Below are 18713 nucleotides of genomic sequence, written 5' to 3' on the forward strand. Positions count from 1 at the left end.
GGAAACAGGGCGGTCAGTTACCCCGGATACAGGGCGGTCAGTTATCCTGGAAACAGGGCGTTTAGTAACCCCGGAAACAGGGAGATCAGTTACCCCGGAAACAGGGCGGTCAGTTAACATGGAAACAGGGCATTCAGTTACCCTGGAAACAGGGCAGTCAGTTATCCTGGAAACAGGGCAGACAGTTATCCTGGAAACAGGGCAGTCAGTTACCCCGGAAACAGGGCAGTCAGTTACCCTGGAAACAGGGCAGCCAGTTATCCTGGAAACAGGGCAGTCTGTTTTCCCGGAAACAGGGTGATCAGTTACCCTGGAAACTGGGCAGTCAGTTAACCTGGAAACAGGGCAGTCAGTCAGCCTGGAAACAGGTTAATCAGTTACCCCGGAAACAGGGTGATCAGTTACCCCTGAAACAGGGCAGTCAGTTCCCCTGGAAACAGGGCAGTCAGTTACCCTGGAAACAGGGCAGTCAGTTAACCTGGAAACAGGGCAGTCAGTTATCCTGGAAACAGGGCAGTCAGTTAGCCTGGAAACAGGGCAGACAGTTATCCCGGAAACAGGTTGATCAGTTACCCTGGAAACAGGGCAGTCAGTTATCCCGGAAACAGGGCAGTCAGTTACCCAGGAAACAGGGCAGTCAGTTACCCCGGAAACTGGGCAGTCAGTTATCCTGAAAACAGGGTGATCAGTTACCCTGGAAACTGGGCAGTCAGTTACCCTGGAAACAGGGCAGTCAGTTATCCTGGAAACAGGGCAGTCAGTAATCCTGGAAACAGGGCGGTCAGTTACCCCGGAAACAGGGCAGTCAGTTATCCCCGAAACCGGGCAGTCAGTTATCCCGGAAATAGGGCGGTCAGTTATCCTGGAAACAGGGCGGTCAGTTACCCCGGAAACAGGGCAGTCAGTTATCCCCGAAACCGGGCAGTCAGTTATCCCGGAAATAGGGCGGTCAGTTATCCCGGAAACAGGGTGATCAGTACCCTGGAAACTGGGCAGTCAGTTACCCTGGAAACAGGGCGGTCAGTTGCCATGGAAACAGGGCATACAGTTACCCTGGAAACAGGGCAGTCAGTTATCCTGGAAACAGGGTGATCAGTTACCCTGGAAACTGGGCAGTCAGTTACCCTGGAAACAGGGCAGTCAGTTACCCTGGAAACAGGGTGATCAGTTACCCTGGAAACAGGGCAGTCAGTTACCCTGGAAACAGGGCAGTCAGTTATCCTGGAAACAGGGCGGTCAGTTACCCCGGATACAGGGCGGTGAGCTATCCTGGAAACAGGGTGATCAGTACCCTGGAAACTGGGCAGTCAGTTACCCTGGAAACAGGGCGGTCAGTTACCCTGGAAACAGGGCATTCAGTTACCCTGGAAACAGGGCAGTCAGTTATCCTGGAAACAGGGTGATCAGTTACCCTGGAATCTGGGCAGTCAGTTACCCTGGAAACAGGGCGGTCAGTTACCCTGGAAACAGGGCATTCAGTTACCCTGGAAACAGGGCAGTCAGTTATCCTGGAAACAGGGTGATCAGTTACCCTGGAAACTGGGCAGTCAGTTACCCTGGAAACAGGGCAGTCAGTTACCCTGGAAACAGGGTGATCAGTTACCCTGGAAACAGGGCAGTCAGTTACCCTGGAAACAGGGCAGTCAGTTACCCTGTAAACAGGGAGATCAGTTACCCCGGAAACAGGGCGGTCAGTTAACCTGGAAACAGGGCAGTTAGTTATCCTGGAAATAGGGCAGTCAGTTATCCCGGAAAAAGGGTGATCAGTTACCCTGGAAACTGGGCAGTCAGTTACCCTGGAAACAGGGAAGTCATTTACCCTGGAAACGGGGCAGTCAGTCTCCCCGGTAACAGGTTAGTCAGTTGCCCCGGAAACAGAGCGGTCAGTTACCCCGGAAATAGGGCGGTCAGTTATCCTGGAAACAGGGCGGTCAGTAACCCCTGAAACGGAGATCAGTTACCACGGAAACAGCGCGGTCAGTTACCCTGGAAACAGGGCAGTCAGTAAACCTGGAAACAGGGCGGTCAGTTATCCTGGAAAAAGGGCGGTCAGTTACCCCGGAAATAGGGAGGTCAGTTATCCAGGAAACAGGGTGGTCAGTTACCCCGGAAACAGGGAGATCTGTTACCCCGGAAACAGGGCTGTCAGTTACCCCGGAAACAGGGCAGTCAGTTATCCGGGAAACAGGGTGATCAGTTACCCTGGAAACAGAGCAGTCAGTTAACCTGGAAACAGGGCAGTCAGTTACCCCGGAAGCAGGGCAGTTAGTTACCCTGGAAACAGGGCAGTCAGTCACCCTGGAAACAGGGCAGTCAGATATCCCGGAAAAATGGTGATCAGTTACACTGGAAACAGGGCAGTCAGTTACCCTGGAAACAGGGCAGTCAGTTACACCGGAAACAGGGCAGTCAGTTAGCCTGGAAACAGGGCAGTCAGTTGTCCTGGAAACAGGGTGATCAGTTACCCTGGAAACTGGGCAGTCAGTTACCCTGGAAACAGGGTGATCAGTTACCCTGGAAACAGGGCAGTCAGTTATCCTGGAAACAGGGTGATCAGTTACCCTGGAAACTGGGCAGTCAGTTACCCTGGAAACAGGGCAGTCAGTTACCCTGGAAACAGGGTGATCAGTTACCCTGGAAACAGGGCAGTCAGTTATCCTGGAAACAGAGTGATCAGTTACCCTGGAAACTGGGCAGTCAGTTACCCTGGAAACAGGGCAGTCAGTTACATTTGAAAGAGGGCAGACAGTGATCCTGGAAACAGGGCAGACAGTTATTCTGGAAACAGGGTGATCAGTTACCCTGGAAACTGGGCAGTCAGTTACCCTGGAAACAGGGCAGTCAGTAACCCTGGAAACAGGGCAGTCAGTTGTCCTGGAAACAGGGCGGTCAGTTACCCTGGATATAGGGCGGTCAGTTATACTGGAAACAGGGCGGTCAGTTACCCCGGAAACAGGGAGATCAGTTACCCCGGAAACAGGGCGGGCAGTTACCCTGGAAACTGGGCAGACAGTTAGCCTGGAAACAGGGAGATCAGTTACCCCGGAAACCGGGCAGTCACTTCTCCTGGAAACAGGGTGATCAGTTAGCCTGGAAACTGGGCAGTCAGTTATCCTGGAAACAGGGCAGTCAGTAATCCTGGAAACAGGGCGGTCAGTTACCCCGGAAATAGGGCGGTCAGTTATCCTGGAAACAGGGCGGTCAGTTACCCCGGAAACAGGGAGATTAGTTACCCTGGAAACAGGGCTGTCAGTTACCCTGGAAACAGGGCAGTCAGTTAACCTGGAAACAGGGCAGTCAGTTATCCTGGAAACAGGGCAGTCAGTTATCCTGGAAACAGGGCGGTCAGTTACCCCGGAAATAGGGAGGTCAGTTATCCTGGAAACAGGGCAGTCAGTTATCCTGGAAACAGGGCAGTCAGTTATCCTGGAAACAGGGCGGTCAGTTACCCCGGAAACAGGGCAGTCAGTTATCCCGGAAAAAGGGTGAGCAGTTACCCTGGAAACTGGGCAGTCAGATACCCTGGAAACAGGGCAGTCATTTTCCCCGGAAACAGGACAGTCAGTTATTCTGGAAACAGGGCAGTGAGTTACCCCGGAAACTGGGCGGTCAGTTACCCTGGAAACATGGCTTTCAGTTATCCCGGAAAAAGTGCAGTCAGTTATCCCGGAAAAAGGGTGATCAGTTACCATGGAAACAGGGCAGTCAGTTACCCCGGAAACTGGGCAGTCAGTTATCCTGAAAACAGGGTGATCAGTTACCCTTGAAACTGGGCAGTCAGTTACCCTGGAAACAGGGCAGTCAGTTATCCTGGAAACAGGGCAGTCAGTAATCCTGGAAACAGGGCGGTCAGTTACCCCGGAAATAGGGCAGTCAGTTACCCTGGAAACAGGGCAGTCATTTACCCCGGAAACTGGGCAGTCAGTTATCCTGAAAACAGGGTGATCAGTTCCCCTGGAAACAGGGCAGTCAGTTACCCTGGAAACAGGGCAGTCAGTTATCCTGGAAACAGTGCAGTCAGTAATCCTGGAAACAGGGTGGTCAGTTACCCCGGAAATAGGGCGGTCAGTATTCTTGGAAACAGGGCGGTCAGTTACCCCGGAAACAGGGCAGTCAGTTATCCCCGACACCGGGCAGTCAGTTATCCCGGAAACAGGGTGATCAGTACCCTGGAAACTGGGCAGTCAGTTACCCTGGAAACAGGGCGGTCAGTTAGCCTGGAAACAGGGTGATCAGGTGCCCTGGAAACTGGGCAGTCAGTTACCCTGGAAACAGGGCATTCAGTTACCCTGGAAACAGGGCAGTCAGTTATCCTGGAAACAGGGCAGACAGTTATCCTGGAAACAGGGCGGTCAGTTACCCCGGATACAGGGCGGTCAGTTATCCTGGAAACAGGGCGGTCAGTTACCCCGGAAACAGGGAGATCAGTTACCCCGGAAACAGGGCGGTCAGTTAACCTGGAAACAGGGCAGTTAGTTATCCTGGAAATAGGGCAGTCAGTTATCCCGGAAAAAGGATGATCAGTTACCCTGGAAACTGGGCAGTCAGTTACCCTGGAAACAGGGAAGTCAGTTAACCTTGAATCAGGGCAGTCAGTCACCCTGGTAACAGGTTAGTCAGTTACCTCGGAAACAGGGTGATCAGATACGCCGGAAGCAGGGCAGTCAGTTCCCCTGGAAACAGGGCAGTCAGTTACCCTGGAAACAGGGCAGTGAGCTATCCCGGAAACAGGGCAGTCAATTATCCCGGAAACAGGGTGAACAGTTACCCTGGAAACTTGGCAGTCAGTTCCTCTGGAAACAGGGCGGTCAGTTACCCTGGAAACAGGGCAGTCAGTTATCCTGGAAACAGGGTGATCAGTTACCCTGGAAACTGGGCAGTCAGTTACCCAGGAAACAGGGCAGTCAGTTACCCTGGAAACAGGGCAGTCAGTTATCCTGGAAACAGGGCAGTCAGTTATCCTGGAAACAGGGCGGTCAGTTACCACGGAAATAGGGCGGTCAGTTATCCTGGAAACAGGGCGGTCAGTAACCCCTGAAACGGAGATCAGTAACCCCGGAAACAGCGCGGTCAGTTACCCTGGAAACAGAGCAGTCGGTTACCCTGGAAACAGGGCAGTCAGTAAACCTGGAAACAGGGCAGTCAGTTATCCTGGAAAAAGGGCGGTCAGTTACCCCGGAAATAGGGAGGTCAGTTATCCAGGAAACAGGGCGGTCAGTTACCCCGGAAACAGGGAGATCTGTTACCCCGGAAACAGGGCTGTCAGTTACCCCGGAAACAGGGCAGTCAGTTATCCCGGAAACAGGGTGATCAGTTACCCTGGAAACAGGGCAGTCAGTTATCCCGGAAACATGGCAGTCAGTTACCCAGGAAACAGGGCAGCCAGTTATCCTGGAAACAGGGCAGTCAGTTTTCCCGGAAACAGGGTGATCAGTTACCCTGGAAACTGGGCAGTCAGTTAACCTGGAAACAGGGCAGACAGTTACCCCGGAAGTAGGGCAGTAAGTTACCCTGGAAATAGGGCAGTCAGTTACCCCGGAAACTGGGCAGTCAGTTACCCTGGAAACAGGGCAGTCAGTCACCCTGGAAACAGGTTAGTCAGTTACCCCGGAAACAGTGTGATCAGTTACCCCGGAAACAGGGCAGTCAGTTCCCCTGGAAACAGGGCAGTCAGTTACCCTGGAAACAGGGCAGTCAGTTAACCTGGAAACAGGGCAGTCAGTTATCCTGTAAACAGGGCAGTCAGTTATCCTGGAAACAGGGCGGTCAGTTACCCCGGAAATAGGGAGGTCAGTTATCCTGGAAACAGGGCGGTCAGTTACCCCGGAAACAGGGCAGTCAGTTATCCCGGAAAAAGGGTGAGCAGTTACCCTGGAAACTGGGCAGTCAGATACCCTGGAAACAGGGCAGTCATTTTCCCCGGAAACAGGACAGTCAGTTATTCTGGAAACAGGGCAGTGACTTACCCCGGAAACAGGGCGGTCAGTTACCCTGGAAACATGGCTTTCAGTTATCCCGGAAAAAGTGCAGTCAGTTATCCCGGAAAAAGGGTGATCAGTTACCCTGGAAACAGGGCAGTCAGTTACCCCGGAAACTGGGCAGTCAGTTATCCTGAAAACAGGGTCATCAGTTACCCTTGAAACTGGGCAGTCAGTTACCCTGGAAACAGGGCAGTCAGTTATCCTGGAAACAGGGCAGTCAGTAATCCTGGAAAGAGGGTGGTCAGTTACCCCGGAAATAGGGCGGTCAGTTACCCCGGAAACAGGGCAGTCAGTTTCCCCGGAAACAGGGCAGTCAGTTACCCTGGAAACAGGGCAGTCATTTACCCCGGAAACCGGGCAGTCAGTTATCCTGAAAACAGGGTGATCAGTTCCCCTGGAAACAGGGCAGTCAGTTACCCTGGAAACAGGGCAGTCAGTTATCCTGGAAACAGTGCAGTCAGTAATCCTGGAAACAGGGTGGTCAGTTACCCCGGAAATAGGGCGGTCAGTTATCTTGGAAACAGGGCGGTCAGTTACCCCGGAAACAGGGCAGTCAGTTATCCCCGAAACCGGGCAGTCAGTTATCCCGGAAACAGGGTGATCAGTACCCTGGAAACTGGGCAGTCAGTTACCCTGGAAACAGGGCGGTCAGTTAGCCCGGAAACAGGGTGATCAGGTACCCTGGAAACTGGGCAGTCAGTTACCCTGGAAACAGGGCATTCAGTTACCCTGGAAACAGGGCAGTCAGTTATCCTGGAAACAGGGCAGACAGTTATCCTGGAAACAGGGCGGTCAGTTACCCCGGATACAGGGCGGTCAGTTATCCTGGAAACAGGGCAGTCAGTTACCCCGGAAACAGGGAGAGCAGTTACCCCGGAAACAGGGCGGTCAGTTAACCTGGAAACAGGGCAGTTAGTTATCTTGGAAATAGGGCAGTCAGTTATCCCGGAAAAAGGGTGATCAGTTACCCTGGAAACTGGGCAGTCAGTTACCCTGGAAACAGGGAAGTCAGTTAACCTGGAAACAGGGCAGTCAGTCACCCTGGTAACAGGTTAGTCAGTTACCCCGGAAACAGGGTGATCAGATACCCCGGAAGCAGGGCAGTCAGTTCGCCTGGAAACAGGGCAGTCAGTTACCCTGGAAACAGGGCAGTGAGCTATCCCGGAAACAGAGCAGTCAGTTATCCCGGAAACAGGGTGAACAGTTACCCTGGAAACTGGGCAGTCAGTTACCCTGGAAACAGGGCGGTCAGTTACCCTGGAAACAGGGCAGTCAGTTATCCTGGAAACAGGGTGATCAGTTACCCTGGAAACTGGGCAGTCAGTTACCCAGGAAACAGGGCAGTCAGTTACCCTGGAAACAGGGCAGTCAGTTATCCTGGAAACAGGGCAGTCAGTTATCCTGGAAACAGGGCGGTCAGTTACCCCGGAAATAGGGAGGTCAGTTATCCTGGAAACAGGGCGGTCAGTTACCCCGGAAACAGGGAGATCAGTTAACCCGGAAACAGGGCAGTCAGTTACCCTGGAAACAGGGCAGTCAGTTATCCTGGAAACAGGGTGATCAGTGACCCTGGAAACAGGGTGGTCAGTTACCCCGGAAACAGGGTGATCAGTTATCCTGGAAACAGGGCGGTCAGTTACCCCGGTAACAGGGCAGTCAGTTACCCCAGAAACAGGGTGATCAGTTATCCTGGAAACAGGGCAGTCAGTTAGCCTGGAAACAGGGCAGTCAGTTACCCCGTAAACAGGACAGTCAGTTACCCCGGAAAAACGGTGATCAGTTATCCTGGAAACAGGGCGGTCAGTTACCCCGGAAACAGGGCAGTCAGTTATCTTGGAAACAGGGCGGTCAGTTACCCCGGAAATAGGGCGGTCAGGTATCTTGGAAACAGGGCGGTCAGTTACCCCGGAAATAGGGCAGTCAGTTATCCCCGAAACCGGGCAGTCAGTTATCCCGGAAACAGGGTGATCAGTACCCTGGAAACTGGGCAGTCAGTTACCCTGGAAAACAGGGCATTCAGTTACCCTGGAAACAGGGCAGTCAGTTATCCTGGAAACAGGGAAGACAGTTATCCTGGAAAAAGGGCGGTCAGTTACCCCGGATACAGGGAGATCAGTTACCCCGGAAACAGCGCGGTCAGTTACCCTGGAAACAGAGCAGTCGGTTACCCTGGAAACAGGGCAGTCAGTAAACCTGGAAACAGGGCAGTCAGTTACCCCGGAAACTGGGCAGTCAGTTACCCTGGAAACAGGGCAGTCAGTTAACCTGGAAACAGGGCAGTCAGTTATCCTGTAAACAGGGCAGTCAGTTACCCTGGAAACAGGGCAGTCAGTTAACCTGGAAACAGGGCAGTCAGTTATCCTGTAAACAGGTTAGTCAGTTACCCCGGAAACAGTGTGATCAGTTACCCCGGAAACAGGGCAGTCAGTTGCCCTGGAAACAGGGCAGTCAGTTACCCTGGAAACAGGGCAGTCAGTTAACCTGGAAACAGGGCAGTCAGTTATCCTGTAAACAGGGCAGTCAGTTATCCTGGAAACAGTGCGGTCAGTTACCCCGGAAATAGGGAGGTCAGTTATCCTGGAAACAGGGCGGTCAGTTACCCCGGAAACAGGGCAGTCAGTTATCCCAGAAAAAGGGTGAGCAGTTACCCTGGAAACTGGGCAGTCAGATACCCTGGAAACAGGGCAGTCATTTTCCCCGGAAACAGGACAGTCAGTTATTCTGGAAACAGGGCAGTGAGTTACCCCGGAAACAGGGCGGTCAGTTACCCTGGAAACATGGCTTTCAGTTATCCCGGAAAAAGTGCAGTCAGTTATCCCGGAAAAAGGGTGATCAGTTACCCTGGAAACAGGGCAGTGAGTTACCCCGGAAACTGGGCAGTCAGTTATCCTGAAAACAGGGTCATCAGTTACCCTTGAAACTGGGCAGTCAGTTACCCTTGAAACAGGGCAGTCAGTAATCCTGGAAAGAGGGTGCTCAGTTACCCCGGAAATAGGGCAGTCAGTTACCCCGGAAACAGGGCAGTCAGTTTCCCCGGAAACAGGGCAGTCAGTTACCCTGGAAACAGGGCAGTCATTTACCCCGGAAACTGGGCAGTCAGTTATCCTGAAAACAGGGTGATCAGTTCCCCTGGAAACAGGGCAGTCAGTTACCCTGGAAACAGGGCAGTCAGTTATCCTGGAAACAGTGCAGTCAGTAATCCTGGAAACAGGGTGGTCAGTTACCCCGGAAATAGGGCGGTCAGTTATCCCCGAAACCGGGCAGTCAGCAATCCCGGAAACTGGGTGATCAGTACCCTGGAAACTGGGCAGTCAGTTACCCTGGAAACAGGGCGGTCAGTTAGCCCGGAAACAGGGTGATCAGGTACCCTGGAAACTGGGCAGTCAGTTACCCTGGAAACAGGGCAGTCAGTTATCCTGGAAACAGGGCAGACAGTTATCCTGGAAACAGGGCGGTCAGTTACCCCGCATACAGGGCGGTCAGTTATCCTGGAAACAGGGCAGTCAGTTACCCCGGAAACAGGGAGATCAGTTACCCCGGAAACAGGGCGGTCAGTTAACCTGGAAACAGGGCAGTTAGTTATCCTGGAAATAGGGCAGTCAGTTATCCCGGAAAAAGGGTGATCAGTTACCCTGGAAACTGGGCAGTCAGTTACCCTGGAAACAGGGAAGTCAGTTAACCTGGAAACAGGGCAGTCAGTCACCCTGGTTACGGGTTAGTCAGTTACCCCGGAAACAGGGTGATCAGATACCCCGGAAGCAGGGCAGTCAGTTCCCCTGGAAACAGGGCAGTCAGTTACCCTGGAAACAGGGCAGTGAGCTATCCCGGAAACAGGGCAGTCAGTTATCCCGGAAACAGGGTGAACAGTTACCCTGGAAACTGGGCAGTCAGTTACCCTGGAAACAGGGCGGTCAGTTACCCTGGAAACAGGGCAGTCAGTTATCCTGGAAACAGGGTGATCAGTTACCCTGGAAACTGGGCAGTCAGTTACCCAGGAAACAGGGCAGTCAGTTACCCTGGAAACAGGGCAGTCAGTTATCCTGGAAACAGGGCAGTCAGTTATCCTGGAAACAGGGCGGTCAGTTACCCCGGAAATAGGGAGGTCAGATATCCTGGAAACAGGGCGGTCAGTTACCCCGGAAACAGGGAGATCAGTTAACCCGGAAACAGGGCAGTCAGTTACCCTGGAAACAGGGCAGTCAGTTATCCTGGAAACAGGGTGATCAGTGACCCTGGAAACAGGGTGGTCAGTTACCCCGGAAACAGGGTGATCAGTTATCCTGGAAACAGGGCGGTCAGTTACCCCGGTAACAGGGCAGTCAGTTACCCCAGAAACAGGGTGATCAGTTATCCTGGAAACAGGGCAGTCAGTTAGCCTGGAAACAGGGCAGTCAGTTACCCCGTAAACAGGGCAGTCAGTTATCCCGGAAAAACGGTGATCAGTTATCCTGGAAACAGGGCGGTCAGTTACCCCGGAAACAGGGCAGTCAGTTATCTTGGAAACAGGGCGGTCAGTTACCCCGGAAATAGGGCGGTCAGTTATCTTGGAAACAGGGCGGTCAGTTACCCCGGAAATAGGGCAGTCAGTTATCCCCGAAACCGGGCAGTCAGTTATCCCGGAAACAGGGTGATCAGTACCCTGGAAACTGGGCAGTCAGTTACCCTGGAAACAGGGCATTCAGTTACCCTGGAAACAGGGCAGTCAGTTATCCTGGAAACCGGGCAGTCAGCAATCCCGGAAACAGGGTGATCAGTACCCTGGAAACTGGGCAGTCAGTTATCCTGGAAAAAGGGCGGTCAGTTACCCCGGATACAGGGCGGTCACTTATCCTGGAAACAGGGCGGTCAGTTACCCCGGAAACAGGGAGATCAGTTACCCCGGAAACAGGGCGGTCAGTTAACCTGGAAACAGGGCAGTTAGTTATCTTGGAAATAGGGCAGTCAGTTATCCCGGAAAAAGGGTGATCAGTTACCCTGGAAACTGGGCAGTCAGTTACCCTGGAAACAGGGAAGTCAGTTAACCTGGAAACAGGGCAGTCAGTCACCCTGGTAACAGGTTAGTCAGTTACCCCGGAAACAGGGTGATCAGATACCCCGGAAGCAGGGCAGTCAGTTCGCCTGGAAACAGGGCAGTCAGTTACCCTGGAAACAGGGCAGTGAGCTATCCCGGAAACAGAGCAGTCAGTTATCCCGGAAACAGGGTGAACAGTTACCCTGGAAACTGGGCAGTCAGTTACCCTGGAAACAGGGCGGTCAGTTACCCTGGAAACAGGGCAGTCAGTTATCCTGGAAACAGGGTGATCAGTTACCCTGGAAACTGGGCAGTCAGTTACCCAGGAAACAGGGCAGTCAGTTACCCTGGAAACAGGGCAGTCAGTTATCCTGGAAACAGGGCAGTCAGTTATCCTGGAAACAGGGCGGTCAGTTACCCCGGAAATAGGGAGGTCAGTTATCCTGGAAACAGGGCGGTCAGTTACCCCGGAAACAGGGAGATCAGTTAACCCGGAAACAGGGCAGTCAGTTACCCTGGAAACAGGGCAGTCAGTTATCCTGGAAACAGGGTGATCAGTGACCCTGGAAACAGGGTGGTCAGTTACCCCGGAAACAGGGTGATCAGTTATCCTGGAAACAGGGCGGTCAGTTACCCCGGTAACAGGGCAGTCAGTTACCCCAGAAACAGGGTGATCAGTTATCCTGGAAACAGGGCAGTCAGTTAGCCTGGAAACAGGGCAGTCAGTTACCCCGTAAACAGGACAGTCAGTTACCCCGGAAAAACGGTGATCAGTTATCCTGGAAACAGGGCGGTCAGTTACCCCGGAAACAGGGCAGTCAGTTATCTTGGAAACAGGGCGGTCAGTTACCCCGGAAATAGGGCGGTCAGGTATCTTGGAAACAGGGCGGTCAGTTACCCCGGAAATAGGGCAGTCAGTTATCCCCGAAACCGGGCAGTCAGTTATCCCGGAAACAGGGTGATCAGTACCCTGGAAACTGGGCAGTCAGTTACCCTGGAAAACAGGGCATTCAGTTACCCTGGAAACAGGGCAGTCAGTTATCCTGGAAACAGGGAAGACAGTTATCCTGGAAAAAGGGCGGTCAGTTACCCCGGATACAGGGAGATCAGTTACCCCGGAAACAGCGCGGTCAGTTACCCTGGAAACAGAGCAGTCGGTTACCCTGGAAACAGGGCAGTCAGTAAACCTGGAAACAGGGCAGTCAGTTACCCCGGAAACTGGGCAGTCAGTTACCCTGGAAACAGGGCAGTCAGTTAACCTGGAAACAGGGCAGTCAGTTATCCTGTAAACAGGGCAGTCAGTTACCCTGGAAACAGGGCAGTCAGTTAACCTGGAAACAGGGCAGTCAGTTATCCTGTAAACAGGTTAGTCAGTTACCCCGGAAACAGTGTGATCAGTTACCCCGGAAACAGGGCAGTCAGTTGCCCTGGAAACAGGGCAGTCAGTTACCCTGGAAACAGGGCAGTCAGTTAACCTGGAAACAGGGCAGTCAGTTATCCTGTAAACAGGGCAGTCAGTTATCCTGGAAACAGTGCGGTCAGTTACCCCGGAAATAGGGAGGTCAGTTATCCTGGAAACAGGGCGGTCAGTTACCCCGGAAACAGGGCAGTCAGTTATCCCAGAAAAAGGGTGAGCAGTTACCCTGGAAACTGGGCAGTCAGATACCCTGGAAACAGGGCAGTCATTTTCCCCGGAAACAGGACAGTCAGTTATTCTGGAAACAGGGCAGTGAGTTACCCCGGAAACAGGGCGGTCAGTTACCCTGGAAACATGGCTTTCAGTTATCCCGGAAAAAGTGCAGTCAGTTATCCCGGAAAAAGGGTGATCAGTTACCCTGGAAACAGGGCAGTGAGTTACCCCGGAAACTGGGCAGTCAGTTATCCTGAAAACAGGGTCATCAGTTACCCTTGAAACTGGGCAGTCAGTTACCCTTGAAACAGGGCAGTCAGTAATCCTGGAAAGAGGGTGCTCAGTTACCCCGGAAATAGGGCAGTCAGTTACCCCGGAAACAGGGCAGTCAGTTTCCCCGGAAACAGGGCAGTCAGTTACCCTGGAAACAGGGCAGTCATTTACCCCGGAAACTGGGCAGTCAGTTATCCTGAAAACAGGGTGATCAGTTCCCCTGGAAACAGGGCAGTCAGTTACCCTGGAAACAGGGCAGTCAGTTATCCTGGAAACAGTGCAGTCAGTAATCCTGGAAACAGGGTGGTCAGTTACCCCGGAAATAGGGCGGTCAGTTATCCCCGAAACCGGGCAGTCAGCAATCCCGGAAACTGGGTGATCAGTACCCTGGAAACTGGGCAGTCAGTTACCCTGGAAACAGGGCGGTCAGTTAGCCCGGAAACAGGGTGATCAGGTACCCTGGAAACTGGGCAGTCAGTTACCCTGGAAACAGGGCAGTCAGTTATCCTGGAAACAGGGCAGACAGTTATCCTGGAAACAGGGCGGTCAGTTACCCCGCATACAGGGCGGTCAGTTATCCTGGAAACAGGGCAGTCAGTTACCCCGGAAACAGGGAGATCAGTTACCCCGGAAACAGGGCGGTCAGTTAACCTGGAAACAGGGCAGTTAGTTATCCTGGAAATAGGGCAGTCAGTTATCCCGGAAAAAGGGTGATCAGTTACCCTGGAAACTGGGCAGTCAGTTACCCTGGAAACAGGGAAGTCAGTTAACCTGGAAACAGGGCAGTCAGTCACCCTGGTTACGGGTTAGTCAGTTACCCCGGAAACAGGGTGATCAGATACCCCGGAAGCAGGGCAGTCAGTTCCCCTGGAAACAGGGCAGTCAGTTACCCTGGAAACAGGGCAGTGAGCTATCCCGGAAACAGGGCAGTCAGTTATCCCGGAAACAGGGTGAACAGTTACCCTGGAAACTGGGCAGTCAGTTACCCTGGAAACAGGGCGGTCAGTTACCCTGGAAACAGGGCAGTCAGTTATCCTGGAAACAGGGTGATCAGTTACCCTGGAAACTGGGCAGTCAGTTACCCAGGAAACAGGGCAGTCAGTTACCCTGGAAACAGGGCAGTCAGTTATCCTGGAAACAGGGCAGTCAGTTATCCTGGAAACAGGGCGGTCAGTTACCCCGGAAATAGGGAGGTCAGATATCCTGGAAACAGGGCGGTCAGTTACCCCGGAAACAGGGAGATCAGTTAACCCGGAAACAGGGCAGTCAGTTACCCTGGAAACAGGGCAGTCAGTTATCCTGGAAACAGGGTGATCAGTGACCCTGGAAACAGGGTGGTCAGTTACCCCGGAAACAGGGTGATCAGTTATCCTGGAAACAGGGCGGTCAGTTACCCCGGTAACAGGGCAGTCAGTTACCCCAGAAACAGGGTGATCAGTTATCCTGGAAACAGGGCAGTCAGTTAGCCTGGAAACAGGGCAGTCAGTTACCCCGTAAACAGGGCAGTCAGTTATCCCGGAAAAACGGTGATCAGTTATCCTGGAAACAGGGCGGTCAGTTACCCCGGAAACAGGGCAGTCAGTTATCTTGGAAACAGGGCGGTCAGTTACCCCGGAAATAGGGCGGTCAGTTATCTTGGAAACAGGGCGGTCAGTTACCCCGGAAATAGGGCAGTCAGTTATCCCCGAAACCGGGCAGTCAGTTATCCCGGAAACAGGGTGATCAGTACCCTGGAAACTGGGCAGTCAGTTACCCTGGAAACAGGGCATTCAGTTACCCTGGAAACAGGGCAGTCAGTTATCCTGGAAACCGGGCAGTCAGCAATCCCGGAAACAGGGTGATCAGTACCCTGGAAACTGGGCAGTCAGTTATCCTGGAAAAAGGGCGGTCAGTTACCCCGGATACAGGGCGGTCACTTATCCTGGAAACAGGGCGGTCAGTTACCCCGGAAACAGGGAGATCAGTTACCCCGGAAACAGGGCTGTCAGTTAACCTGGAAACAGGGCAGTTAGTTATCCTGGAAATAGGGCAGTCAGTTACCCCGGAAAAAGGGTGATCAGTTACCCTGGAAACTGGGCAGTCAGTTACCCTGGAAACTGGGCAGTCAGTTACCCAGGAAACAGGGCAGTCAGTTACCCTGGAAACAGGGCAGTCAGTTATCCTGGAAACAGGGCGGTCAGTTACCCCGGAAATAGGGCGGTCAGTTATCCTGGAAACAGGGCGGTCAGTAACCCCTGAAACGGAGATCAGTTACCCCGGAAACAGTGCGGTCAGTTACCCTGGAAACAGAGCAGTCGGTTACCCTGGAAACAGGGCAGTCAGTAAACCTGGAAACAGGGCAGTCAGTTATCCTGGAAAAAGGGCAGTCAGTTACCCCGGAAATAGGGAGGTCAGTTATCCAGGAAACAGGGCGGTCCGTTACCCCGGAAACAGGGAGATCTGTTACCCCGGAAACAGGGCTGTCAGTTACCCTGGAAACAGGGCAGTCAGTTTTCCCGGAAACAGGGTGATCAGTTACCCTGGAAAATGGGCAGTCAGTTAACCTGGAAACGGCAGTCAGTTACCCCGGAAGCAGGGCAGTAAGTTACCCTGGAAACAGGGCAGTCAGTTACCCCGGAAACTGGGCAGTCAGTTACCCTGGAAACAGGGCAGTCAGTCACCCTGGAAACAGGTTAGTCAGTTACCCCGGAAACAGTGTGATCAGTTACCCCGGAAACAGGGCAGTCAGTTCCCCTGGAAACAGGGCAGTCAGTTACCCTGGAAACAGGGCAGTCAGTTAACCTGGAAACAGGGCAGTCAGTTATCCTGGAAACAGGGCAGTCAGTTATCCTGGAAACAGGGCGGTCAGTTACCCCGGAAATAGGGAGGTCAGTTATCCTGGAAACAGGGCGGTCAGTTACCCCGGAAACAGGGCAGTCAGTTATCCCGGAAAAAGGGTGAGCAGTTACCCTGGAAACTGGGCAGTCAGATACCCTGGAAACAGGGCAGTCATTTTCCCCGGAAACAGGACAGTCAGTTATTCTGGAAACAGGGCAGTGAGTTACCCCGGAAACTGGGCGGTCAGTTACCCTGGAAACATGGCTTTCAGTTATCCCGGAAAAAGTGCAGTCAGTTATCCCGGAAAAAGGGTGATCAGTTACCCTGGAAACATGGCAGTCAGTTACCCCGGAAACTGGGCAGTCAGTTATCCTGAAAACAGGGTCATAAGTTACCCTTGAAACTGGGCAGTCAGTTACCCTGGAAACAGGGCAGTCAGTTATCCTGGAAACAGGGCAGTCAGTAATCCTGGAAACAGGGTGGTCAGTTACCCCGGAAATAGGGCAGTCAGTTACCCCGGAAACAGGGCAGTCAGTTTCCCCGGAAACAGGGCAGTCAGTTATCCCCGAAACCGGGCAGTCAGTTATCCCGGAAACAGGGTGATCAGTACCCTGGAAACTGGGCAGTCAGTTACCCTGGAAACAGGGCGGTCAGTTAGCCTGGAAACAGGGTGATCAGGTACCCTGGAAACTGGGCAGTCAGTTACCCTGGAAACAGGGCATTCAGTTACCCTGGAAACAGGGCAGTCAGTTATCCTGGAAACAGGGCAGACAGTTATCCTGGAAACAGGGCGGTCAGTTACCCCGGATACAGGGCGGTCAGTTATCCTGGAAACAGGGCAGTCAGTTACCCCGGGAGCAGGGCAGTCAGTTACCCTGGAAACTGGGCAGTCAGTTACCCTGGAAACAGCGCATTCAGTTATCCCGGAAAAAGTGCAGTCAGTTATCCCGGAAAAAGGGTGATCAGTTACCCTGGAAACTGGGCAGTCAGTTACCCTGGAAACAGGGCAGTCAGTTTCCCCGGAAACAGGGCAGTCAGTTACCCTGGAAACTGGGCAGTCAGTTACCCAGGAAACAGGGCAGTCAGTTATCCTGGAAACAGGGCGGTCAGTTATCCTGGAAACAGGGCGGTCAGTTATCCTGGAAACTGGGCAGTCAGTTATCATGGAAACAGGGCGGTCAGTTATCCTGGAAACAGGCAGTCAGTTACCCCGGAAACAGGGTGGTCAGTTATCCTGGAAACAGGGTGATCAGTTACCCTGGAAACTGGGCAATCAGTTACCCTGGAAACTGGGCAGTTAGTTATCCTGGAAACAGGGCGGTCAGTTATCCTGGAAACAGGGCGGTCAGTTATCCTGGAAACTGGGCAATCAGTTCTACTGGAAACAGGGCGTTCAGTTATCCCGGAAACAGGACAGTCAGTTACCCCAGAAACTGGGCAGTCAGTTACCCCGGAAACTGGGCAGTCAGTTACCCTGGAAACAGGGCAGTCAGTTTCCCCGGAAACAGGGCAGTCAGTTACTCTGGAAACAGGGCAGTCAGTTACCCCGGAAACAGGGCAGTCAGTTACCCCGGAAACTGGGCAGTCAGTTACCCTGGAAACAGGGCAGTCAGTTTCCCCGGAAACAGGGCAGTCAGTTACTCTGGAAACAGGGCAGTCAGTTACCCCGGAAACTGGGCAGTCAGTTACCCTGGAAACAGGGCATTCAGTTATCACGGAAAAAGTGCAGTCAGTTATCCCGGAAAAAGGGTGATCGGTTACCCTGGAAACTGGGCAGTCAGGTACCCTGGAAACAGGGCAGTCAGTTACCCCGGAAACTGGGCAGTCAGTTACCCTGGAAACAGGGCATTCAGTTATCACGGAAAAAGTGCAGTCAGTTATCCCGGAAAAAGGGTGATCAGTTACCCTGGAAACTGGGCGGTCAGTTATCCTGGAAACAGGGCGGTCAGTTACCCCGGAAACAGGGCAGTCAGTTATCCCCGAAACCGGGCAGTCAGTTATCCCGGAAACAGGGTGATCAGTACCCAGGAAACTGGGCAGTCAGTTATCCTGGAAACAGGGCGGTCAGTAATCCTGGAAACAGGGCGGTCAGTTACCCCGGAAATAGGGCGGTCAGTTATCCTGGAAACAGGGCGGTCAGTTACCCCGGAAACAGGGAGATCAGTTACCCTGGAAACAGGGCAGACAGTTACCCTGGAAACAGGGCAGTCAGTTATCCTGGAAACAGGGCAGTCAGTTAACCTGGAAATAGGGAGGTCAGTTATCCTGGAAACAGGGCGGTCAGTTACAACGGAAACAGAGCAGTCAGTTATCCCGGAAAAAGGGTGAGCAGATACCCTGGAAACTGGGCAGTCAGTTACCCTGGAAACAGGGCAGTCAGTTTCCCCGGAAACAGGGCAGTCAGTTATCCCGGAAAAAGGGTGATCAGTTACCCTGGAAACTGGGCAGTCAGTTACCCTTGAAACAGGGCAGTCAGTTACCCTGGAAACTGGGCAGTCAGTTACCCTGGAAACAGAGCATTCAGTTATCCCGGAAAAAGTGCAGTCAGTTATCCCGGAAAAAGGGTGATCAGTTACCCTGGAAACTGGGCAGTCAGTTACCCTGGAAACAGGGCAGTCAGTTTCCCCGGAAACAGGGCAGTCAGTTACCCTGGAAACTGGGCAGTCAGTTACCCAGGAAACTGGGCAGTCAGTTATCCTGGAAACAGGGCCGTCAGTTATCCTGGAAACAGGGCGGTCAGTTATCCTGGAAACTGGGCAGTCAGTTATCCTGGAAACAGGGCGGTCAGTTATCCCGGAAACAGGCAGTCAGTTACCCCGGAAACAGGGTGGTCAGTTATCCTGGAAACAGGGTGATCAGTTACCCTGGAAACTGGGCAATCAGTTACCCTGGAAACTGGGCAGTTAGTTATCCTGGAAACAGGGCGGTCAGTTATCCTGGAAACAGGGCGGTCAGTTATCCTGGAAACTGGGCAATCAGTTCTACTGGAAACAGGGCGTTC

The sequence above is a fragment of the Heterodontus francisci genome, chromosome 12 (genome assembly GCF_036365525.1).
Source record: "Heterodontus francisci isolate sHetFra1 chromosome 12, sHetFra1.hap1, whole genome shotgun sequence".
Classification (NCBI taxonomy): domain Eukaryota; kingdom Metazoa; phylum Chordata; class Chondrichthyes; order Heterodontiformes; family Heterodontidae; genus Heterodontus; species Heterodontus francisci.